This window comes from Antechinus flavipes, chromosome 2 (genome assembly GCF_016432865.1).
Source record: "Antechinus flavipes isolate AdamAnt ecotype Samford, QLD, Australia chromosome 2, AdamAnt_v2, whole genome shotgun sequence".
Taxonomy (NCBI): Eukaryota; Metazoa; Chordata; class Mammalia; order Dasyuromorphia; family Dasyuridae; genus Antechinus; species Antechinus flavipes.
Genome location: NC_067399.1, coordinates 448,581,548 through 448,609,328, shown reverse-complemented (window position 1 = coordinate 448,609,328; position 27,781 = coordinate 448,581,548). Strand labels below are relative to the sequence as shown.

At 35.1% G+C, this 27,781-nt stretch overlaps 2 protein-coding genes across 3 annotated transcripts in view; both read right to left on the bottom strand.

Moving 5' to 3' along the window:
* RPN2 (ribophorin II) overlaps positions 1-27,781 on the bottom strand; it is a 178,600-nt gene that overhangs the window by 23,907 nt on the left and 126,912 nt on the right. The window lies entirely within an intron of this gene.
* MANBAL (mannosidase beta like) overlaps positions 1-27,781 on the bottom strand; it is a 66,494-nt gene that overhangs the window by 22,479 nt on the left and 16,234 nt on the right. The gene's annotated exons all lie outside the window — the stretch shown is intronic.

The window sequence follows — 27,781 nt, the reverse complement described above, 5'->3', positions numbered from 1 at the left end:
TAGCTGTGTGATCCTAGGCAAGTCACTTAATCCCAATTACCTCAGCAAAAAAAAAAAAGTACAAAATCTCACTGAAGAAAAAATTTCTCTACAAATCATAATTGATAAATGGTCGAAGGATATGAACAATTTTTGAAGTGAAAAATTTAAAAGCATTTCTAATTATATGTAAATCACTACTGATTAGAGAAATTAAGACTACTATGTGATACCACTTCACACTTTTCACAGGCTAAGATGACAACAAAAAATAATGATAAATGTTGGGAGTGATGAGGGAAAAACTGGAACATTTATATATTGTTGGTGGACTTGTGAAATAATCCAACCATTCTGGAGAGCAATTTTAAACTATGTCCAAAGGACCATAAAACTGCATATCTTTTGATCCATCTCTAATGAGTCTGTATCCCAAAGAAATCATAAAAAAGGAAAAAGAATCCACATGTGCAAAAATGTATATAACAGCCCTTTTTATAGTGGCAAGGAATGGAAAGTGAGTGGATGCCCATCAGTCAAGAATAAGTTATGGTATATGAATGTTATTATTGTTCTATAAAAAATTATGAGTAAGCTGATTTCAGAAAAACCTATAAAGACTTGCATGAAACAATGCTAAGAGAAGTAAGTAGATCCAAGAGAACAGTGTATACAGCAACAAGATGACCAACTATGATGGATTTGGCTCTTTTCAACAGAGATGATTCCAGGTAATTCCAGTAGAATTGTGATGGAAAGTGCCATCCACATCCAGAGAGAGCACTATGGAAACTGAATGTGAATCACTACATAGTATTTCCACCTTTTTTGTTGTTATCATTTGTTGACTTGTCATTTTTTTCTTTCTTATTTTTTTCCCCTTTTGATCTGATTTTTCTTGCACAGTATGATAAATATGGAAATATATTTAGAAGAATTGCACATGTTTAAGCTACACAGTATTGCTTGCTGTCTAGGGGAAGGGAAAGGTGGGGATGGAAGGAGAAAAATTTGGAAACAAAGTTTTATAGGGATTAATATTGAAAAGAATCTTAGCATATACTTTGAAAAATAAAAAGCTATTTTTTAAAAAAGAAAATAATTTTTTCCTTGGGAGTAGGGGCAAGGTAATTGGGGTCAAGTGACTTGCCCAGGGTCACATAGTTAGTAAATGTCAAGTGTCAATGTCTGAGGTAGAATTTGAACTCAGGTCCTCCTGATTCTAGCTGCACCATGAAAAAGCTTTTTAAAAATTAGAACCAGGGGACAAAATTAAGATGGAAAAAATCCACTAGGAGAAAGAATCTCCTAAAAGAAATAAACAAAAATTTAATATGGGAATATCATAGCCAAAATATAGAATTCACATAAAAAAAAAATTATACTGGAAGCATCCAGAAAAAAGTAGTTCAAGTAATTACTGTGGTCAAGGGATCACAGTCAGAATCACATAAGAACATAAAACAAGAAACCTTGGAATACAGTATTCCAAAAGCCAATGAATATAGGTTTACCGATAAAAATAACATGTATTGTAATGCTGAATATAATTCTACAGAGGAAAAAATGGATATGTTATGGAATACAGGACCTTCAAGTATTTCTAATGGAAAGACAAATATTGGAACTTGAAAATCCAAATATATGAACCCAAAAAAACCAAGGAAGGTAAATGTATTTGAGTAATTATAAGGAAATATATAATGATGTAATGCTAAATTCTAATAGAGAGGCTATATGTGTCCTTTCAGAACCACAGCAGAAAGTATTGAAGAAAAATAACTGCTAGGAATAAATTGGATTCTGTTCTGAGGTCCTTAAGAGGGGAAAGAGAAGGGAGGATAAGAGGAATACCCTAGTGTAAAAATAAGGAAGAAGGGAGATGAAATGCTTTCGTACTTGGGATACATGAAAACATTATGTAAAAGAAAGGAAGGAGTGAGGGAGTGATTATTGGGAGAACCTCACTCAAACAATGTAATGGGCTGAGGCTTGAGTTGATGCACTGAGGTCCCAAGCACATGAGGCTAAATAGTAATTGGACCATACTCTATTAATATATAAGCTTGGAGAAAGAATGGCCCCCGCCCACTCTTTGTGCAAGTCCTGATGTGTTGTATAGGAAATGACGATTTTGGTGGGTGGAGGCAGGGGAATGGAAAAGGAGGGGGAAGGAGAGACTTTTGGGATTGCTATTGCGAGGGTTTGCTCAGCTCAGATCGCTCTCTGTTAGCTTGTTTCCTGTCGCAGCTGCGCATATTGCTATAGCAATCTTTCTTGCCCATATTGCTATAGCAATCTTTATTCACCTCTTCACTTCAATAAATATTGAAGATTTTTCCCTTAACCTGAATTCCTGACTCCGGCTAATTTTAAACACGCGGTCATTACAAAACAAGAGTTGAATACACACATATCTCCACACATCCTTACACAATCTATTGTAGAAATAGCTCAAATTAAATTGAAAAACAAATGGGAGTAAAAAGGGAAATAATAATAATATGGTAAGAGAATTCATAAAGTAAATAACTTCCTGATCTTGGAGAAATGAAAATAGGAAAAATTAAAAATACCAGAATCTAAAAGGGAAGAGGGCGCCTAAGATTGTCTCTTAGAGGGGCAGCTAGGTGGCACAGTGAATGAAGTCAGGAGGACCCGAGTTCAAATTTGGCCTCATACACTTAACTCTCCCTAGCTATGTGATCCTGGGCAAGTCATTTAACCCCAATTGCCTCAGGGAGAAAAAAAAAAGATTGTCTCTTAGACAGCTGGAGAATGATTAAACAAATTGTGGTATAGAAATATAATGGAATATCATTACATTATTAGATATGACAAAAGAGATAATTTTAGAGAATCCTGGAAAGTATGAACTGATATAAAATGAAGTAAGTGAAACCAAGACAACAATTTAGAACAGCAACATTGTAAAGAAAAACAACTCTGAAAAGATTAAGAACTCTAATCAATGACTTCTTCCAGGACTTATGATAAAGCATGCTACTCACATCCTGACAGAAAGGTGATGGTCTCAAAAGGCAGAAAGAGAAATACATTTTTAGATATGGACTCTATATAGATTCATTTTGCTTTACTATGCTTATATGTTACAAAGGAACAATCAGAATAAATGAAAGATTACAGTATATCCATTGATCCCTGGAGAATCCCATAGTAATTAAAGATATTGAACAGATAACTATTAGGACTAAAAGTAATTGCTCTTTTTGCCAATCACTTGTTAGTTTGGAGAAATGCTTTCTTTTTTTCTTCTTAAATTTAAGTTCTTTAAAAGAATTCTTAATGTAAACACCAAAAAGGTGATTCTATATCACAAATCTCCATTTCATACCACTTTTTAATATATATGTAATATATTTTATTTATCCATATTGCTTTCTGAATATCCTTCTCTTATCTTCAATGCATGTAAAAAATTGTCTTTTTTTTAAACAATTGTTCTGAAAAAAAAAGAAAAAATAAATAAATCACTGTTCTAAGCTCTTTCATCTCCAATACTCCTCTCAATTAAAAATCTCAATTAAGAAGGGAGTATAAAATCAAATTGCCAATATCAAAAACTGAAAAGGAAAATCCATAATAAAGGTAAAATAAAAGAAATTATAAATATAATTGTGCCAATTATATGCCAACAGAATGGATAACTTAGATACAATGGAAGAATACTTCTAATGGAATGGATGTGACGGAAGAATATTAAGTATACAATACTTTTACTACATACCTAGATTAATTTTTAAAAATTTAGATAATTTTAACAACCCAACTTCTGGAGAAAAAAAACTTCATAAAGCTATAAATGAACTCTCAAAGAAGAAATACCCAGGCCAAGATTACTTTTAAATTGAATGTTATCAAATATTTGGAAATCCAGGTAACAAGACACACACGGGAACTATATTAATACAACTACAAAGTACCCCCTTACATAAGTAAAGACAGATTGGAATGATTTTTTTCCCTCAATAGTATTTTGTTTTCCCAAATACATGTAAAGATAGTTTTCAACATTCATTTTTACAAAGTGTTCCAATTTTTTCTCTTTCCTTCCCCTCCCTAAGATAGCAAGCAATATTAGTTAAATATGTGCTACCCTTTTAACCATATGTCCACATTTGTCATGTACCAAAAAAAAAAAAAAAAAAAAAAGATCAAAAGGCGGGGAAAGCATAAGAAAGAAAAAAAAAGGTGAAAACACTATTCTTTGATCCACATTGTCTATAGTTTCTCTCTGGATATGACTGGCATTTTCTATCCCAAGTCTATTGAAATTGCCTTGAATCATCTCATTGTTGAAAAAAACCAAGTCCATCACAGCTGATCACCACACATAATCTTGTTACTGTCACTGCGTACAATGTTCTCCTGGTTCTGCTTGCTTCACTCAGCATCAGTTCACATAGATCTTTCTGGGCTTTTCTGAGATCAGCCTGTTCATCATTCTTTTCTTTTTCTTTTTACTTTCTTTTATTACTTTATTTTTCTGATTATACATGTACATTACTTTTTTTTAAAAAAACCACACAATTCTTTATGAATCATGTTGGAAGAGAACAATCAGAACAAAAGAGAAAACCCATAAGAGAAAAAAAATGGAAGAAAAAGAAAAAAAAGGAACATGGCATGTGTTGATTTACATTCAATCTCCACAGTTGTCTCTCTGAATGCAGATGGCATTTTCTATCCAAAGTTTATTGGGATTGCCTTAAATCACAGAACTGCTGAGAACCAAATCTTTCATGGTTGATGATTGCACAATCTTGCTATTACCATGTACACTGTATTCCTAGTTTTATTTGTTTCACTCAGCATCAGTTCTTGTAAATTGTTCCAGGACTTTCTAAAATCAGCTTGTTCATTCATCATTTCTTTTGGAACAATAATATTGCATTACTTTCATATACCTTAAATTGGCCATTCCCCAACTGATGGACAGGTACTCAATTTCCAGTTCCTTGCCACTACAAAAAAGGCTGCCACAAATATGTTTGCATATATGGGTTCCTTTCCTTTTTATGATCTCTTTGGGATACAGACTCAGTAATGAGACAGTTGGATCAAAGGGTATGCCCAGTTTTATAGCCTTTTGCTCATAGTTTAAATTGCTCTCCAGAATGGTATATGTTATCATTGTTTATAGAAATTCAACTTCTTTAAAGATTTATCAACTCTAAAATTCTACCTCCTGAATCTCCAGGGATATTGAAGGGGGAGCCTCCTTCTAACTGGAGAGAACAGAGTATAAATTCACACAACAGCAAGTAGGACATTTGCAGCTGGATCCTAGAATGGGCAGAGGTGGGTAAAGTATAAGAAGCCTGTAAAAACCACTATGGAAATAGAGTTGAAGATGGATTGAAATGAAGAGAGATGAAGCAGGGAGAACTTTGATATGTATGAAAGGTGGTGAGGACTTGAATTATGGTGATGAGTATAATAAGAGTCAAAAGAAATGGGAAATCTGGACCAGCTTGGGGGCTGGGCCAGCTTATTTTTAGGAATTGCTAAAATACCCATCCTGGCAACTCCATTATCCTCATACTGTCCTGAAAGTCTTAATTAGCCTCCACAGTCTCAATAATGTGAGGCTGACATTCTTAAATTGGTCCATTTGATTTTCCATGGTCTGGAACTCCAAACTCTGTGACTATCTAGTTAGCATCTGTAAAAACAGTCACAACAATCTTTAAGACAACTATGATGGCAACCCATGCTTTCCCAGACTCTCTACTCCCAAGATCCCATCTTTATCTCCCTTTCTTTCCTCTGAGTTATTGAAGTTGTCACTTTCCAAAGCATATCACAAAATCATCTTTGGATTTTGTCCATCTTTTCTCATAAATAAAGGTACAGTTTGGACAAAGAGAATGCCATTGTGAGACATTATGATTTCATCACGTGCACCTTGTGCCTTGTCCCTTGCAATTTTCAAACTAGAACTAGAAATTGCTCTCTTGGCCTTCTTCTGAGAGAAGGGGACATATATGAGATGTGAAGATCAAATGATAAGATTTAACAAGAAATTTGATATGTGGAGTGAATAAAAGTTAGGACAAGTCAAGTATAACATGAATGCTGCAATCCTGGATGCCTGGAGGGATGCTAGTATTATGGGCCAGAACTCTGAACTTGAAACAAGGATGCTTACAAAGATCTAACTAAGTGGAATTGATGAGACAATCTAGTTTTAGCATGGTTCAGTATGACTGATTTAATCTTACAACAAATAATGGTTTCCTAGTGATATAATGATTGGTTTGGAGGGGATGTGGGAAAACAGGGCACTGATACATTGTTGGTGGAATTGTGAACACATCCAGCCATTTTGGAGAGCAATTTGAAACTATGCTCAAAAAGTTATCAAACTGTGCATACCCTTTGATCCAGCAGTGTTTCTACTGGGCTTATACCCCAAAGAGATACTAAAGAAAGGAAAGGGACCTGTATGTGCCAAAATGCTTGTGGCAGCCCTGTTTGTAGTGGCTAGAAGCTGGAAAATGCCCATCAATTGGAGAATGGTTGAGTAAATTGTGGTATATGAACATTATGGAATATTATTGTTCTGTAAGAAATGATCAGCAGGATGAATACAGAGAGGACTGGCGAGACTTACATGAATTGATGCTAAGTGAAATGAGCAGATCATTATATACCTCAACAACGATACTTTTTGAGGATGTATTCTGATGGAAGTGGATCTCTTCGATAAAGAGAGCTAATTCAGTTTCAATTGATCAAGGATGGACAGAAGCTGCTAAACCCAAAGAAAGAACACTGGGAAATGAATATAAACTGCTTGCATGTTTGTTTTTTCTTCCCAGGTTATTTATACCTTCTGAATTCAATTCTCCCTGTGCAACAAGAAAACTGTTCAGTTCTGCACACATATATTGTATCTAGGATATACTGTAACCTATTCAACATGTAAAGAACTGCTTGCCATCTGGGGGAGGGGGTGGAGAGAGGGAGGGGAAAAATCGGAACAGAAGTGAATGCAAGGGATAATGCTGTAAAAAATTACCCTGGCATGGGTTCTATCAATAAAAAGTTATTTAAAAAAAAATATGATTGGTTTATACTCAGTGTAGAACATATAAGCTGGGACTCAGAAAGCCCTCAGAGGAGAGGCAGAGAAGACAAAGAACTGGAGGCAGGAGCTTAAGCTCTCAGAACCAAGGGGAGAAATTCAATTCAATTCTCAATCTTCCTGGTGGCTGTCCTGGCCTCTTGCACTTCCCCCACTAAGACCAAGGCCAGATTGAAAGGCTCTCCAGAAAGCTGCCCAGCCTCAGGCAAAGAGATAATAAAGGATTTGGACTTTAACCCCTGGCTGTTCTTGTGGTGATGATTGAACTGAAAGGAAGGCTGCTCCCAAGACCTCCAAAGACCCCCAGGAAACTGAACCAGAGAACATTACATGCTAGTACCCTTAATAGAAAGAGTAAAGTAAAGTTCAGAAGAAGGAACAATTTGAAGAAAAAGATAACGAGTTCTTTTTTGAATATGATGAGTTTGAGATGCCTAATAGAAAGTGATTTTGAAATGTCTTAGATTCAATTGGTGATGGCAGGGCTGGAGTTCAGGAGAGAGACTAGGAGTTGTCTACATAAAAATGATAACTAAAGCCTGGGAAACTGATCAGATTACCAAGTAAGATATAGAGGGAAAAGAGAAGGGGACCCAGGGCAGGACAGGGCCTTAGTGGTTATTAAGTATGAGCTAGAGGAAGATCCAGCAAAGGAGCCTGAGAAAGAGTAGTCAGTCAGACAGGAGAGAAACCAAGAGAGATGAGTGTCACAAAAACCTATAAGGGAAAAAATGTGATGAAAGGGAAAGTGATCAATCATATAACATACTGCAGAGAAATCAAGAAGAATTGAGGAGTGGTTGTTAGATCTAGCATGGGTAAATCATGGGTAATTTTGGGAAGGGCAGTTTTAGCTGAATTATTAGGTAAGAATCAGATTACAGAGGGCTTAGAAGTGAGTGGAGAAGTAGAGGCAGAGATGGAAGTCACCTTAAGTCTAATTCTCCCTGTTTTACTGATAATGAAACAGAGGCTGTGAGAGAGGAATTTACCTATCCAGAATCATAGGTGACTCACAACTCAAGATAGTTTGTAATCTGGTTCAAACAAGGAGTATTGACAACAGTTGCACTGTCAGCAAGGAGTACTGAGGATGGATTGGAGTGAGGAGAGACCTGAGGCAGGGAGAACAGTTGGTATGTCATAAGGACCTGAATTATGGTGATGAGAATAAGAGTCAAAGAAGATGGGAACTCTGGACCAGCTTGAAATGACATTTAACTGTATTCTCTTAAGTCGTGATATGAGAAGCCCATCAGGAGAGGTGGGAACTTGGCACAGTTGTAGCAGCACTTTTTTGTTGCTTAGTCTTTATGGTCTGGAATGAAGCACTCTGCTGAGATCTGAGGGCCCAGAACAACAGCTGGGAGAGGCTTTTTTAGGCTATACTAATATTTCATTATAAACATTAGACCACTTCAAGTCATAGCATCTAGCTTCCTTCCTGCAGGCAAAGCCCTAGTTATAATGTTCAGCGCTAAGGGAGGGAAGACTGAGTCAGACTCACTACCCCACCTCCAAACCCCATCCTTATGCATCCTATCAGAGAAAAGCTTATTTGGGAAACAACACATGTGGTTTTAAAAATAAAAACATGGAGCCGAAACCTTTTTATGGAAATAGGACTATCCTCAGGAAAGGAAGAGGAAAACCCAGAATCATGACTGGGGCTTTTAGGCCTACAAAACTGTTTGCTATCCTACTTCCAACTCTATATCTTAATGAATCAGATTATAATATATATATTTAAATTCCAAACTTACTAAACATCAAATAAAATAAACATTTCCATAGCAGACAATGAGAATAATATACAAAGCTGTAGTCTCTATTATGTATAAATTGCTTTTCTTTTCAAATATATTATGTTATTTTCAAAGCTGTCCTTGTAGTCAGTATGTCCTTCTGAACTTATTTCTGTTCACTTCTACAACCTTTTTTCTTTTTTTTTTGACTATACTATTTCTAGTCCTTCCCTCTTTCTCACCTCAAAAAAATAAAATAAAATAAAATAAAATCCTTCTATCAAATATGCATAACAAATCCACTGCATATCTCATCTTAAGAGCATTACCTTTCTGAGGGACCTACATGTGCAAAAATATTTGTGGCAGCCCTTTTTGTAGTGGCAAGAAACTGGAAACTGAGTGGATGCTTATCAGTTGGAGAATGGCTGAATAAGTTATGATATATAAATGTTATGAAATATTATTGTTCTGTAAGAAACGAACAAGATGATTTCAGAGAGGCCTGGAAAAACTTACATGAACTGATGTTAAGTGAAATGAGCAGAACCAGGAGATCATTGTAATAACAAGATTATACGATGATCAATTCTAATGGACATGGCTCTTTCCAACAATGAGATGATTCAGATCAGTTCCAATAATCTTGTGTTGAAGAGAGCCATCTACACTCAGAGATAGAACTATGAGAACAGAGTGTGGACCGCAACATAGCATTTTCACTCTTTCTGATGTTATTTGCTTGCCTTTTGTTTTCTCTCTCAGTTTATTTTTCCTTCTTGATCCGATTTTTCTTGTGCAGCAAGATAACTATATAAATATGTATACATATATTGGATTTAACATATTTTTAATGTAAAAAAAGAACATTGCCTTTCTGTTAGGAGATTTTTAATATGCTTCATCATGAAGGAAATTTCCAACTTCTGTTGAGTGCTAGTTGGTCATTTCATCCATCATATTTTTGAAACCTTTAAGTCACTTTTTTTTTTTTTAACAATGCTGTTATTGTAGTTTTGATTTATTCCTAGTTTGTTTTTCATCAGATCATACAAGTCTTCTCAGGATTCCCTGGATCTGTCTCTTTCATTGTTTCTTGCAGTATAATAATGTTCCATTACATTCATATAACTTAAATTGTTTATCCATTCTTAGTTGATGGGCACCTTTTAGCTGATGCAGTGGAGAGGAACACTCTTAGAATATAAATACCTTGGTGCAAATCCTACCTCAGACACTTATAAGTTTGGACTGAGCAGCTTCTAAGATCCATTTTAGCTTTAAATCTGTGATATGTTGAAATAATTTCTATAAATATTTTTGCACATGTGGATCTTTTCCTTTTTCCTTTGATCTTTTTGGGATACAAGTATGTTAGTATTTCCAGTTTAGTGATTATTCCTATATTCCTATTCCTATATATTCCTATATATATATTGCTCTCCATGAGCTTCCACTAGCTTCACCAAAAATGCATTAATTTGTCTGTCTTCCCACAGACCCTCTAAAAACTATGATTTCCCTTTATTGTCATCTTTGTCAACTTAATAAATGAGAAATAAAGCCACAGAATTATTTAATTTGAATTCCTCTAATTATTAAGGGTTTGGAGCATTTTCACATATGGCTATTTATACTTTGAACTACTTTTCCTTCAACCAAATATTTTTCTATTAGGGTATGGTTTTTGTTCTTATATATATGGATCAGTTCCTTATACAGTATATTATAGATGTCAGAACTTTATCAGAAAATCTGAAAAGATTTTCTCCCAGTTGTTGTTTCCCTTCTTATTTTAACTTCATTGATTTGTTTGTATAAAAGCTTTTCATTTTTATGTCTTCACAATTGTCCATTTCATCTTCTGTGACCCTTTCTATCCTTTTTATAGTCATGAATTCCTTAAAATTCATGTTCCCAATCCATTGTTGCAAAAAGCATTTCCTTTGGTGGTCTAGCTATGTAAGACTTAAAACTATTACAAAGCAGCAGTGTAATGGGCCAGAACTCTGGAGAAATATACTTGAGGCAAGGATTCTTACAACAAAGTGGAACTTACAACAATCAGTGGAACTGATAAGACAATGGTTATCTATTTTAGCATGGTGATTAATAGTTCTCTAATTCAGTAGGACTGAGTTAATCTCATAACAAATAATGACTCCCTAGTGATATAATGATTAGCTTATACTCAGTATGATAAATTGATTTAATTGTAATAGAGTATATAAACTGGGGACAAACTCAGCCACAGAGAGAAGACTTGACCAGCCTCATGGTGGCTCTCCTGCCTTCATCATTTCTCACTAAGACCAAGGACTTGGGCTAGTCCTGAGATCCTCCAGAGAGCTAGTCTGGATACTATATTTTAATCCACCCCAACTTGGGGGCTCTAGAAAGCAGGACATTACATTTGGCTATGCAGACTGCTGACTGGCTGACCAACTGAGACTGCTGATGTCTGAAAGAGATAATAAAGATAAAAAAAAGACTTTATCCCTGACTATTCTCATGATGATTATTCTGCTAAGACCAAGGCTGGTCTGAAGGCCCTCCAGAAAGGTAACCAGAACATTACACAGCAGTCATCAAAACCATTTAGTACTTGCTAAGAAACAATAGTTGATCAGTGGAATAGGTTAGATTAATTATCTCAACATTTGTCTAAGATAGCCATCTCCTAATTTTCCACCTGAATGTAAGACTTTATCTTCTCCCTTCTCCCCATTCCATCCTCCTCCCTTTCAGATTCTTTTTTATGTATTTTCTCTCATAGATTGTGGGCTCCTTATGAAATTGTCTTTTGCTTCTTTTTGTTATCCTTAGCACTTTCAGTTCAGTCATTTTTCAATCAAGTCCAACTCTTTGTGACTCTATTTGGGACTTTCCTTGGAAAGATACTGGAGAGATCTGCAATTTCCTTCTTCAGCTCATTTTACAGATGAGGAAACTGAGTCAAAAAGGGATAGGTGATTTACCCAGAGTCCCATAGTTACTGAGTATCTGAGGTCAGATTTAAACATTCAAAGTTTGATGCTCTATCAACTGTGGCACCTGGCCATCCCTTAGGCTTAGTAAGTCCTTAATGTCTGTACACTAACTGGTTGTGAAATAGGTATTATTATGCCCATTTTATAAATGGTGAAGCGAAGAGAGAACCTAGATAAGTTGTCCAATATCAAGCAGCTTAGTAAGTGTTGGAGGTAGGATTTGAACTCAGTCTTTACTGACTCCAAGATCAGCATTATATTTTTAAGCCATATGAATTATTCCTGAATTATTTAATGAATCAACAAGTACTTTTTCAATCAACAAGCATTTATTAAGCAATAACTATGTGTAAGACACTGTGTTAGGTATGAGAGATACAAATGCAAAAATGAAACAAATCCTTACCCTCAAGGAATTTATATTTCTCATTTAACAGCTCTATCTAATCCATGTAGTCCATATCCACTAACCAGGAAACCAGTATCTATTTACTCTAGGACAAAGAATAAATAGTAAACATGATGTGGTTCACTATTCCAGAGTCAGGTTGCTACATCTCACTCTCCGCATACTAGGGCAGGTTCTCAAGGGTTGGAATGTCCTTTTTTTAAATGCCATTGTCTTGAGTTCTAATTCTGGCTGCATTTCTGCCACTATGAGCCATCAGTCACTAGTTCCTCATTTCCATTTCCATTCCCCATTCCACTAGTTTCCATAATTTTCATTAAATGGGGAAATAGAAAAGCTAATTGATATTAATTATTTAACATCAATTAGCTTTTACAAAATGATATTTACTTTAAAGAATTAGCAAGAACAAAAGCATAACTATTTCCCCTCAACAACTCAGAAGCACTCTCTTCCTAACACTACTTTGGTTGCTGGGGAGAATATGCTCAGACTCAAAGAAAGTTTCTAAATATATATATTTTTAATTTTCTTCTCAATTATTTTTTAAATTATAACTTTTTATTGACAGAACATATGCCTGGGTAATTTTTTACAACATTATCCCTGGCATTCACTTCTGTTCTGACTTTTCCCTTCCCTCTTTCCACCCTCTCCCCTAGATGGCAAGCAATCTTACACATGTTAAATATGTTATAATATATCCTAGATATAATATACGTGTGCAAAACTGAACAGTTCTCTTGTTGCACAGGAAGAATTGGATTCAGAAGGTAAAAATAACCCGGGAAGAAAAACAAAAATGCAAGTAGTCTACATTCATTTCCCAGTGTTCCTTCTCTGGCTGTAGCTGATTCTGTCCATCATTGATTAGTTGGAGCTGAATTAGATCTTCTCTTTGTCGAAGATATCCACTTCCATCAGAATACATCCTCATACAATATTGTTGTTGAAGTGTATAATGATCTCCTGTTTCTGCTCATTTCACTCAGTTCATTTAAGTCTCTCCAAGCCTCTCTGTATTCATCCTGCTGGTCATTTCTTACAGAACAATAATGTTCCATAACATTCATATATCACAATTTACCCAGCCATTCTCCAATTGGTGGGCATCCATTCAATTTCCAGTTTCTAGCCACTACGAAAAGGGATGCCACAAACATTTTGGCACATACAGATCCCTTTCCCTTCTTTAGTAACTCTTTGAGTTTCTAAATAACTTTACTTTAAATATTAAGAATAGGTTCTTATTTACTGGCTGAATCCACATATCCATTACTACTGAGTTGGGTCTCAGAAGGTTGCTCTTCACTTTTAATGGCACTGATGCTGGGGTGACTGAAAAACCCAACATGGACTACACTCCTCAGACTATATTAAATGCCTAAATTGCTCCATCTCTTGACTTTTCAAAATTCACAGGGTCATAGTCTCTAGATCAATCTCCTTTACTTAAACTAAGAAAAAACAAAAACAAAGGTAAGCAAAAAACCAAGGCCCACATACATTGTGGGGGGCCAGGGAAGAACAAGGCCCACTTCTTCTCCCATTACAGTATTGTCTCTCACCAAATTTGAAGGAGTTCTCAAAGAAGGTCTCAGAAAAGAGTAGCAGTCCATCTAAGAGAGGGAAGCTAGTGTCAATTAATGGCTTTGGAAGATATCTCTAGTTCCAAGTGTGTAATAACTTATTCTAGAAGCTATCATTTACCACATGACAAACAGAGCAGAATCAAATACCAATTTTTGCTCCTAAGTCTCCTCAAGGCATTTTTAGTACATGTCATCATGACTCTCCTGGAAACAGGCTCTATAGCTACTTCATATTAGGAGACTGTATCAGCATGATTCTATGCACTGTAAGTCCCCCACTGTATATACCAAAACAATGTCAGGGTCACGAAAAATTTGGCAAAGTAAATTGTCAATTAATGCAGTAAAAGGTATCAAATATTCCATGGTAACAAAGAATTGGAAAATGAGTGGATACTCATCAATTGGGGAATGGCTAAATAATTTATGTCATATGGCTGTAATGGAATACTATTGTTCTATAAGAAAGGCTGATTTCAGAAAAGCCTAGAAAGACAACATGAACTGATGCTGAATAAAGTGAGCAGAACCAGAAAAACATACACAGCAAGGCAAAATTGTGCAGTGATCAACTATGATAGATTTAACTCTTCTCAGCAATTCAGTGATCCAAGGAATTCCAATAAACTTTGGATGGAGAATGCCATTTATACCCAGAGAGAGACTATGGAGACTGAATGCTGATCAAAACATACATTCTCATTTTTCCTTTTGTTTTTTTTTTTCTTTCTTGTGGTATTTTCCCTTTTGCTCTAATTTTTCTTTACCAATATGACTCATATGGATATATGTTAAAATAAATGCACATGTATAACCTATATCAGACTTATTGCTAGTGTGAGATAAGGGTAGAAGATAGAAAAAAATTGGAACTCAAAATCTTACAAAAATTAAAGCTGAAAACCATCTTTATATGTAATTGGAAAAATAATATACTATTACAATAAAGTTGTTTTTTTGTTTTGTTTTGTTTTTTTGGTGAGGCAATTGGGATTAAGTGACTTGCCCAGGGTCACGCAGCTAGGAAGTGTTAAATGTTTGAGGCTAGAATTGAACTCAGGTTCTCTTGATTTCAGGACTGGTGCTCTAACTACTGTCCCACCTACCTGCCTCTACAATAAAGTTTTTTTTTTTTAAAGTAAATAAATAAAAATAAATGAGAAAGTAGAGCTAAAGAAAAAAATATGCAAATAAGTCCTACAAAATTCCTTTTATGATACAAATGTGGTGCTGATACCTAAACCAGGAAGCCCCAAAACTGATATACTATAGACCAATTTAATGAATATTGATGCAAAAATTTTAAATAAAATGCTAACAAAGAAATAACAGCAATATATCCCAAGAATTAAACTTTATGACCAGGAATGAAGGGGCTGATTCAATATCAGGAAAACTATCAACATAAATGACCATATCAATAATAAAATAAATAGAAGACATGATTATCTTAAAAAGTGCAGATAAAGTCTTTAACAAAATACAACAACCATTTGTATTAAAATCACTAAACAGCATAGGTATAAATGTAGCTTGCCTTAAAATGATAAGTAATATTTATCTAAAACCATTGACAATCAGTATTTGTAAAGGAGAATTCCCAATACAATTGGGAATGAAGCAAGGATGCCCATCATCACCTCTATTATACAATATTAGGTATATCAGTAAGAAGTAAATTAGAATAGTCAATGAAGAAACAAAATTATCACTTTTTGCAGATATGATGTTATTTTTAAGAGAATCCACAGAAATCAACTAAAAAACTACTTAAAACTGTTAGCAAAGTTACAAGATACAAGATAAATCTACATAAATCATCAGCATTTTTTAATATGACCAACGAAGTCCAGCAGCAAGAGATAGAAAGAGAATTTTCATTTAAAATAATGGTAAGCTATATGAACAAAACTGTTTGTTTTTTGTTTTTTCTTTCTCATGGTTTATCCCTTTTGTTCTGATTTTTATTTCACAACATAACTAATATAGAAATATGTTTAACATGACAATATATGTATAACCTATTATCAGACTGCTTGCTGTCTCATGAAGGGGGTAGGGAAGGGAAGGAAGGTGAAAAATTTGGAACTCAAAATCTTATAAAAACAAATATTGAAAACTATCTTTAAATGTAATTGGAAAAAAATAAAATACTATTAAGTTAAAGGGTTAAAAAAAAATCTGGTACTAAGAGAGTTGTAGATCAGTGGAATAGATTAGGTACAAATTACTTTATAGTAAATGACCATATCAATCTGGCATAAAATAAACTCAAGAGATCTAAGCTTTAGAACAAAAACTCATTATTTAACAAAAACTGCTGGAAAAACTGGAAAATAGTATGGCAAAAACTAGGGCATAGACCAATATCTCACACCACATACCAAAACAAGGTGAAAATGAGTATATGATTAATACATGAAGAGTGACACCATAAGCAAATTAGGAGAATATGGAATTGTTTATGTCAGATCTATGGATAAGGTAAGAATTTATGATCAAAGCTGAGATATAAAGCATTACCAAATGTAAAATAGATAATTTTCATGATATAAAATTTAAAAAATTTTGCACAAATAAAAGCATTGCAACCAAAACCATAAAAGAAGCAGAAAACTGAGGGGGAGGGAAGGATTTGCAACAAGTATATCTGATAAAAAGCCTCAATTCTCAAAAATACAGAGAATTAAGTTTAATTTGTAAAAATGCAGATCCAACAGATAAATGATCAAAGGACATGAAAAGGCAATTTTCAGATTAAAGAAATCAAAGCTATCTATAGTCAGATAAAAAATGTTCTAAGCACAAGCCCTGAAGTCAGGAAGACCTGAGTTCAAATCTGGATTCAGACATTTAACACTTTCTAGTTGTATGACCCTGGGCAAGTCACTGAACCCCAGTTGCCTCAGGGGGAAAAAATGTTCTTAAATCACTACTGATTAGATACATGCAAATTTAAAAAAACTCTGAGGTACCACCTCACACTTATCAAATTGGCCAAGATGAAAGATGAAAGAAAAAAAAAAAAAAGATAAAAGGTGGAGGCGATGTAGGAAAACTGGAGCACTTATGTATTGTTGGTGGAGTTGTAAATTGATTAAACAATTCTGGAGAGCAATCTGAGACTATGCCCAAAGGACTATAAATCTGTGCATACCCTTTGATCCAGCAATACCATTGCTAGATCTATATAGAATCCCCATATACATACTTAGGACATATGGAATTTTCTATTAGCCCTTGGAATTCTCCAGTATTTCTAATAAAGAAATAATCAGGGAAATGGTGAATGTTACATGTCCTTCATGCAATAAATAATACTATGGTCACTATGGGTCACCTTCAGCCTGGCCTTTCTTTCCCTATCATGGTACTTGCTAAATGGCCCCTCTTTGTTAAATGATTTAAGACTGCTTCTTTACTATTCTTCTTCCAAAGGAGGATAAACCTAAATTTGCTTTTACTATTCCTAATATAAATGTGGAGGGACCTGCACAAAGATTTCAATGGAAAGTGTTACTTCAAGGTATGAAAACGTTCTACAATGTACCAAAATTTTGTTAGCCATGCCATTTCATCAGTGAGACTGAAATATCCAGGTTCCAAAATAATTCACTATATACATGTGACTGTGAATACCTTCTCTGGACTTACTATGGCTACCTCTCAAGCTGGAGAAGCTGCTACCCATGTCACTGATCATTATTGTTTTGCTTTGTTATTGTTGGCATTCCAAGACACCTCAAGATTGACAATAGTCCTGCCGATATTAGTAAGATATTGTACAGAGTAAGCCTCTGTTGAAAGATGCAATAAAGATATTAAAACCCTACTTGACAAACAGAAAAAAGGGAGAATAGAGAATAGGATAAGAAGAAGATTGGATCAGATAATATATACCATAAAAATTTTTGACATTAGACAATCAGGGATGTACTCCTGCAAAAAACATTTTGCATGACAAAAGAACAGAGTGTTAAATGAGCAACCAGATGTCACAATAATGTGGAAGGAACCAAAAATAGTTCATTGGTATTTTAAAAATTAGTAATTAATTAGTAATTAGCAAATTAAAATTAGTAATTTTACTAATATGGGGGTTGAAGTAATGCTTGTGTTCTCCAGAAAATGCAGAACTAGTCTAGGTCCCCAAGAGAAACATCCCAATGTGTTATTACACTAGCCACAAGGCTTAAGACCCTGAGTATTCAAAGAAACCCTTCAAGAAAGTATCAATGAAAAAGGAAAGCAAGACTACAGTAGAGGAGAATGGGTGCTTATAAGATGGAAGAATGATTACACTGGACTTAAATGCCTTACCCACTGTGGGTTAAATGTGTACTTCATAACTGTAAATAATACTGATAATTTTGGAAGAAAAGCATATAACCTGCATATTACAAATATAAATTAAGACTGTATCTAAGTAGCTTTTAGCTACAAAGCTCCCATGTGTTTTCCTAGTATTTTCAGATGGATGGTACTGACCTTCAAGATATTATAAACAAATTGCAGAGTTTTCACAAGAATGGCCAAAAAAAAAAATATCTAAAGCTTTAAAAATACAATGGTTTGTAAATCTTGATTTTGAATATAAATTGGATGCTCTGAAACCCACAGTAATTGCTACTGGGGATGAATTAAATTTAAAAAGAACTCAATTACTCTGTGACTATCGCTTTACATATATATGTGTGACACCTATGATCTTTAATTATACAAAACATAACTGGAATACCATAAGAAATAAGTTACTTGGTATATGGGCTAACTCTACATTGGATAGAGATTTGGATTTGGCTAAAAAACGACACACTAGATGTTGAAAATAATAAAATTGAAATTGATGAAAATAAGCTAACTGATGAGATGTTGAATGTTCTCAAACAGATAAATCCTTTAATAATGTAAAAAGTATGACATTACATTTTGACTTGTTTTTCTTACTCTTGATGCTAACTAATGTGTGCATGTGCATGCTCCCTGTTTAAAATTGGCTCTAAAAGTTTCTCAGCATTAACCATGGACCTCCAATACCTTGAGTTAAAAAGAAAGGGGGAGATGTAGAGGGCTAGTAAAAAGCAGATCTCCTAAAAAGCTATGTAGGAGTTAACATATTCTCTACAGTTGTGGATTGATAGTCAGCAAGTTCACCACACTTCTGAAACCAGGATTGAGAATAGGATGTGTCAACCTATTAGATCAAACAACTGTTGCTAGCACAAAGATGTAATAAATGTGGAAGTTATCTATGTGAACATATAAGCATTAGGAAAACATGTTTGATATAAATTCAATGTAACTTTGATGATGAATGGAACAGGAACAAGACATCATGATTGTTATAGCTAGATACTGTTTTGTCTAGCTACAAAATAACATTGGAATATATATTATATAACTTAGAAATACCTGGTGTTATTGCAACACTACCATAAAGAGTATATAAAGTCACATCAATAAACGAACTTCAAAATTCAATAATCGAAGTTTCTGCCTATCCTGCATCATGCTTTCTTATTGACGAGGTCCTTGAACTAGTCTCAGAAAGTCTGCAAGCTCCACACAAATAAAGTCAGACTTAAATAATTGGAAAAATATTAAGTGCTCTTGGATCGGCCGAGCGAACATAATAAAGATGACAATACTCCCTAAACTAATCTATTTATTTAGTGCTATACCAATCAGACTTCCAAGAAAATATTTTATTGATCTAGAAAAAATAACAACAAAATTCATATGGAACAATAAAAAGTCGAGAATCTCAAGGGAATTAATGAAAAAAAAAATCAAATGAAGGTAACCTAGCTGTACCTGATCTAAAATTATATTATAAAGCAGCAGTCACCAAAACCATTTGGTATTGGCTAAGAAATAGATTAGTGGATCAGTGGAAAAGGTTAGGTTCACAAGACAGAATAGTCAACTATAGCAATCTAGTGTTTGACAAACCCAAAGACCCTAACTTCTGGGATAAGAATTCATTATTTGATAACAACTGCTGGGATAATTGGAAATTAGTATGGCAGAAATTAGGCATGGACCCACACTTAACACCATATACCAAGATAAGATCAAAATGGGTCCATGACCTAGGCATAAAGAACGAGATTATAAATAAATTAGAGGAACATAGAATAGTTTATCTCTCAGACTTGTGGAGGAGAAAGAAATTTGTGACCAAAGATGAACTAGAGACCATTACTGATCACAAAATAGAAAATTTTGATTACATCAAATTAAAAAGCCTTTGTACAAACAAAACTAATGCAAACAAGATTAGAAGGGAAGCAACAAACTGGGAAAACATCTTCACAGTTAAAGGTTCTGATAAAGGCCTCACTTCCAAAATATATAGAGAACTGACTCAAATTTATAAGAAATCAAGCCATTATCCAATTGATAAATGGTCAAAGGGTATGAACAGACAATTTTCAGAGGATGAAATTGAAACTATTACCACTCATATGAAAGTGTTCCAAATCATTATTGATCAGAGAAATGCAAATTAAGACAACTCTGAGATATCACTACACACCTGTCAGAGTGGCTAAGATGACAGGAAAAAATAATGATGAATGTTGGAGGGGATGCGGGAAAACTGGGACACTAATGCATTGTTGGTGAAGTTGTGAACGAATCCAACCATTCTGGAGAGCAATCTGGAATTATGCCCAAAAAGTTATCAAATTGTGCATACCCTTTGATCTGGCAGTGTCTCTACTGGGCTTATATCCCAAAGAAATACTAAAGAAGGTAAAGGGACCTGTATGTGCCAAAATGTTTGTAGCAGCTCTGTTTGTAGTGGCTAGAAACTGGAAAATGAATGGATGCCCATCAATTGGAGAATGGCTGAGTAAACTGTGGTATATGAATGTTATGGAATAATATTGTTCTGTAAGAAATGACCAGCAGGATGAATACAGAGAGGACTGGCGAGACTTACATGAACTGATGCTAAGTGAAATGAGCAGAACCAGGAGATCATTATACACTTCGACAACGATATTGTATGAGAACATATTTTGATGGAAGTGGACTTCTTTGACAAAGAGACCTGAGTTTCAATTGATAAATGATGGACAGAAGCAGCTACACCCAAAGAAAGAACACTGGGAAACGAATGTGAACTATCTGCATTTTTGTTTTTCTTCCCGGGTTATTTATACCTTCTGAATCCAATTCTCCCTGTGCAACAAGAGAACTGTTCGGTTCTGCAAACATGTATTGTATCTAGGATATACTGCAACATATCCAACATATATAGGACTGCTTGCCATCTAGGGGAGGGGGTGGAGGGAGGGAGGGGAAAAATCGGAACAGAAACGAGTGCAAGGGATAATGTTGTAAAAAAATTACCCTGGCATGGATTCTGTCAATATAAAGTAATTATTAAATAAAAATTTAAAAAAAAAAAAAAGAAAGTAAGTCTGCAAGGTTTCATTGTATGATTGGGATATGGAATGGGCTTAAAGAGAAAGTACACAATATATCTCAATTACTTCTGACATTTTCTAAAACAGTGTCATTAGAAAATTGTTCTCTCTGAAATGGAAGGTCTCAGGAATGAATAAATGAATGGGAAAAAAATTATTAAGTATCTACCATGGAATCACTTGAAGACTTTATTAGTCAATAGCATCATCAAGAGAGTCTTGTGATCCATATGCCATATCCATAATGGAATAATGGAAAAAGGTTGGGAAGAAGAGGATGTGTAGAGACTCTCAGACTTTGAGTAAGAGAAGTAATATGGCTCAGTACATGATTCCACAAACTGAAGATACCTGAATGTGTAGCTATGTTTTTCAGCATTAGACCTGGATTGGTGAGTATTATCAAATCCTCATGACAGAGAAAGGCAAGAAAAATATGGCCTCCATTTGCCCAGTAGAATTCTACCACTGTGAGCATGTGCTCTAAGGGATTTCTGAGTCCCCTTCCATTTTTCAACAGAATATTTAAAAAAAAAAAAAAAACAGTGAATGACATTAGTCATTTGGACTAATCTTTGAGACCTTGGTGTATCTAGAATCTAAATTATCTCATTATATTTAAGAAAACATTTAAAGAAAAGGATGAAAGAATATTGAAGGTTTTAGACTAAAAGCCCCAGATATAAAATGTCAATCAATAAATGCCAATCCTGCAAAGGCTCTGTCATGTATGAGTATCACATCTCATTAGAGAATGAGTATAACCTCAGGAAGATAGAAGATAGTAACAACCAGAGACTCACTATCCTATTCACAAATTGGGGATCTGGCTTTGAAGTGAGCAAAGTTCTGAAACTTATGTGTATAATGCTTGAATCCATGTCTAGACTGACAACAATCTACTGACATATTCTGGCAAGTGCTGAGCTAGATGTCATCAGCCAAAGATATGTAATAGTACTGGCCAACTGTGAGATCAGCATAAATTATTGGCCAAAGACTTCTACCAGATATGTATCCCCTATCTTTTAGGCCCCCATGCACTGGATATTTACCTTGGTGGTCGCCATGGAAGAGGTAAAAATGTTCTTGTCATAAGTGAAAGAGAATGCTGTAATATAAAATTAGTCCCCTTTGCTTAGATTTTCTTGGACATTGACAGTGAATTTAGGCATGGTTATCACTAAAAATGGATAAATAGGAAAAAAAAAAAAAAGGTTTTTTTAAAGCTTGAGGACTCAAACAACTTCCTAAAGGGTCCCCCCAGTTTTTTGAGGGAATGACATAAATTCAAGCTAAGATTTAGAATATTGTTTGATTGTGCTGGATCCTACCTGAAGTGTGAGAAAGCAGTCCATACTAATCAAGATCCACTGATTTGTGGTGATGAGATTATTTAGTGAAGATTTTGTACACCTGGACCAAAAGAGGACTCTATAGCTGGTGTAGAAACAGATTCTACCAACTCAAGAAGCCGATACCACTACACACCTGTCAGATTGGCTAAGTTGACAGGAAAAAATAATGATGAATGTTGGAGGGGATGCGGGAAAACTGGGATACTAATGCATTGTTGGTGGAGTTGTGAACGAATCCAACCATTCTGGAGAGCAATCTGGAATTATGCCCAAAAAGTTATCAAACTGTGCATACTATTTGATCCAGCAGTGTTACTTCTGGGCTTATATCCCAAAGAAATACTAAAGAAGGGAAAGGGACCTGTATGTGCCAAAATGTTTGTAGTGGCTAGAAACTGGAAAATGAATGGATGCCCATCAATTGGAGAATGGCTGGGTAAATTGTGGTATATGAATGTTATGGAATATTATTGTTCTGTAAGAAATGACCAGCAGGATGAATACAGAGAGGACTGGCGAGACTTACATGAACTGATGCTAAGTGAAATGAGCAGAACCAGGAGATCATTATACACTTCGACAACGATATTGTATGAGAACATATTTTGATGGAAGTGGACTTCTTTGACAAAGAGACCTAACTGAGTTTCAATTGATAAATGATGGACAGAAGCAGCTACACCCAAAGAAAGAACACTGGGAAACGAATGTGAACTATCTGCATTTTTGTTTTTCTTCCTGGGTTATTTATACCTTCTGAATCCAATTCTCCCTGTGCAACAAGAGAACTGTTCGGTTCTGCAAACATATATTGTATCTAGGATATACTGCAACATATCCAACATATATAGGACTGCTTGCCATCTAGGGGAGGGGGTGGAGGGAGGGAGGGGAAAAATCGGAACAGAAACAAGTGCAAGGAATAATGTTGTAAAAAAAATTACCCTGGCATGGATTCTGTCAATATAAAGTAATTATTAAATAAAAATTAAAAAAAAAAGCCAATGGGTATGTTTGAGAAATGGAAGAGCTGTGCATGAAATTTTCCAAGACAAATGTTTATCTGCTGCTTACATAAGGAGCATCTGCAGGAGTAAGACTTTGGATCTGGATTACAAGGATGCAGACCAGAGAAGTTATCCTCTGGAAAAAAATGGAAAAGAACCTGTGATAACCTCAGAGTCATATATTGCAATGGAATGAAAGAAACCATGTTCTATATACTGCTGCCAGACAGAATTCATTCTAATCAAGGTCAAAACATAGAGAGCAAGCTACTCAAACTATATAAGCCTTGGTAGGAATCAAGAAATCTGGAACTATGGCATACCATAACTAAGTAGACCCAGTTCTATATCTATGATCCTGAAATATGTGTAGTCAAGCAAAATAAATTCACACACTGGCAACCACAGTCTATTGCAATAGTCTGCTGGTAGGTCCTTCTGCCTTAAGTATCTCCTCAGTTCAATCCATCATTTAGCAACCTAAAGCCACTCTCCAGTTCAGGTCAGAATACATTGCTATTGAATAAATGCCAATGGCTCCCAACATTTACAGAATCAAACGCAAAATGTTCTGGCATTCAAGTACTAGATTAGCCTCTCATCTTTCCGGTCTTTTTACACCTTTCAAATGTAAGACCTTTCAGGGCTTCAACACATACTCTTCAGTCCAAAGATACTAACTTCCTGGTTGTTCCATAAATAACATACCCATCTTTCAGTTCAGGACATTATGTCTAGCTGTCTTTTATGCCTGGAACATTCTCCTTCCTCATCTCTGTTTCCTGGCTTCTCAAGCTTCTTTCAAGTCCCAAGTGAAGTCCAATTTTCTACAGAAGCTTTTCCCAATATTTCTAACTTCTAGTGCCTTCCCTCAGTTAATTATTTCCTATTTATCCTGTTAATAAAGGGCTTGTTTGTATATATTTGTTTACTTTTTTGTCTGTCCTATTAAGACTGTGAGCTTTTTGAGAGCAGGGATTAGTTTTTTGCCTCTCTTTGTACCCCCAAAACTTAGATCACTGCCCTGTACACAGCAGACACTTAATAAGTACTGATTGAGAAACTTGACTATATGGGCTCTGAGTAAAACAATACTCACTAGGGAGAAAAGGGAATCATATCAACTGTTTATAGATAATTATAAGTTCTCTATATTGGTTTGTGCACTTTTCTTTCTGATGGAATAGCCACTGTTCAGTACCTGACATGCACTGTTATCTTGGAGGCTTGAATGGAGTCCTTCTACCCCATCTATAAATAGGGAACCAGGCATATGCATATATGCTAAGTATGCATTATATATGTATACATATATATACACACATATACACAATCAGTATTGAAGTTCCTATGTGCCTGATATTGTGCTGAGCAATTGGGATGCAAAGACAAAAGTCTGTACTTAACGAGCTTATAATCTAGTGGGAGAGACAATATGTACATATATAAGGATATACAGAATATATACAAAATAAACACAGGTAGCTTTAAGAAAGTGTGCTAGCAATTGGGGAGATCAATAATCTTATTCCACTCCACCAATGTTGTAAAAAAGATTCATGTCTTGTTGGAATCCTTACAAAGTGTTAAGTCATTAGAATTGATAGAGACAATAATTATCTAATTTAGCATGGTTCAGTATGATTGATTTGATCCTATAAGGAGATGTTATGGGCCAGAACTTGAAACAAGGTACTAAGTGAAAATGAGGAGACAATGTTTAAATCTAGTTTAGAATTGATTTAATCTTACAACAAATAATGGTTTCCCAGTGATATAATGATTGGTGTGTACCCAGTGTACAGCATATAAGCAAGAAGCTCTCAGGGCCAAACACAGAAGCCCAGACAGGAAGACAGAAGCCCACTCTCGGAGGCGGAGACAGATTCATTCCATATTCCACCTTTGTGCTGGCTGGAGACATTCGGAGGGAGTTAGAGACTGAATCTCAAGACTTTGAAGGACACAATAGAGGACTGGATTTTAACTCCTGCATTTGAAGTGATTATTGGAAACTAAGGCTGCCTCCAGAAAACCTCCCCGAGAAACCTGCTTTCAGAGAACCATCATATATTATAAAAAAGAAGAACATCACAATGTCTCATAAAGAATTTGGCCTAGATGACTTCTGGGTTCTCTTTCACTCTAAGAGCCTATGAAATAGTAATACATATAGTAAATATTATTGGGTAGGCATGTCCACAGGGAATTTAAAAAGCCATATGAAAAAATTGATTCAAAAACCCACAGCATGAAATAAACAGATTGAGACTTGGAAGAAATTAAGTTGCAAACAAAGGTAAATTTCAGTAAATAATGAAAAATAAGACCTCAGGCACTCTTTTCTTCAGGCTATTGCTACTCATTGCCTTTAAATACATCAACCTAAGGCAAGATGATGAAACTTTGAAGTTCCCCTTCAAAGCCCACCCATTTCCTTTCCTGGCATCCTTCAGTGTTTCTCACTTACAACCATTTAAATCTTGCTTTCTCTTATAACTGAGCCTTGAAAAGGATCTGATAAATTCATTCACATTTAAGATAAAATTGATTGCCCTCTTTAATCAGTTACCTTCCCAGGAACATTAACTTGATATCAGTAAGACCAAAAAATTTATCTCCAATGGTGAAATTAATTCCAAGTAGTGGGGGAAATTTGGGAGAGGCAGAGCACTCTCCTATCCCCAATTACTAAATGTAACCTTGTTGGTGATGACAAGGTTCAGTCCAGACAACAGCAAGAATGTCAGTCATCCATGAGGAGAACTGAACACTAATAAAAGAGTAACTCTCTCTACCAATGTAGGTAAGCACTTTCTCTACTACTTATCATCTTAGAAAGTTGTTCAGAACAAATAAATTAAATAACTTACCTAGGATTACATAGCCACTGGTTTCTATATTCAGTTCACTTTCCCCTATATCATAATCCAATGCTGCTCCCTCCTCTGGGACCCCAAATTTCACCATTACATATCAATTTTTTGAATAAAGTACTGCTCCCTCTCAATTGATACTTTTTTTTTTGATGACAACAATCCCACCAGTGAACTCACTGGATCTATAACATTTTAATTCCAGTGATTTCACTAGGTGATTTTTCTCTGTGACAAGTAGGATGGCAATGGAAGAGCTCTAATAATCTAGAAGTTATAATGAGCTCAGGTTTCTGAAGGCAAACTTCCATAACTTCACAATTTTATCCAGGATGTTTCCCTATAATGACAATTTTACAGAAGAGAGTCTAGTTCTTTTTATTATTATTTTTGAGTTTCAAATTCTATCTCATGACTCCTTCACCCACCTATTGAGAAGCCAAGAAATATACTACAAATGAAGTTATGCATAACAAATTTCTATGTTAGTCATGTTGTAAGAAAAAAGAAAGCTAAAAAAAATTAAGAAAATAAAAAATATGTATTGATATGCACTCAGGAGTTCATCAGTTTTGTCTCTGGAAATAGCATTTTTCATCATGAGTCCTTTGGAAATGTCATGGATCATTTCATTGGTCAGAGTAGCAGTCTTTCAAAATATCACTGTTCCTGTGTACTCTGTTCTTTTAATTCTGCTCACTTCATTTTGCATTAGCTCATGTAAGTCTTTTCAGGTGCCTCTGAAACCATGCCCTTGTGTTTTCTTACAACACAATAGTTTTCTATCACAACCACATACCACAACTTGTTTGGCCATTTCCCAATTGATGGATATCCCCTCAGTTTTCAATTCTTTTCCACTATAAAAAAAAGCAACTATAAATATTTTTTACATAGGTACATGGGTAATCAAGAAAACTAAAGCATCTCCATTTTTGTCTGTAGTTCCATCTTGTCCCAACACTATTTATTCCCTTCTGCCTTGCTTTCTACAGAAACAGCCAAGACTGAAATAATCATATCTATTCAGACAGAGTTATAAGAGAAAACTAAACTGAGGAGGAGTTTTTCCTGCTACTAGCTCCACCAATAAGCTTTTAATGAAGGGATATTACATCCCCATTCCTACCCTACCAGCCCTCAGCAATAGTCCTATTTGGTCCAAAGGTACCCAATTAACCTCCTCTTTAAATTGAATAGCATATAAGCTTTGTCCTTTTGTTCCTTCCAGAAGATAGGGTTCCATTATAAACCCTCACTGGTTCTTAAATTTCTATT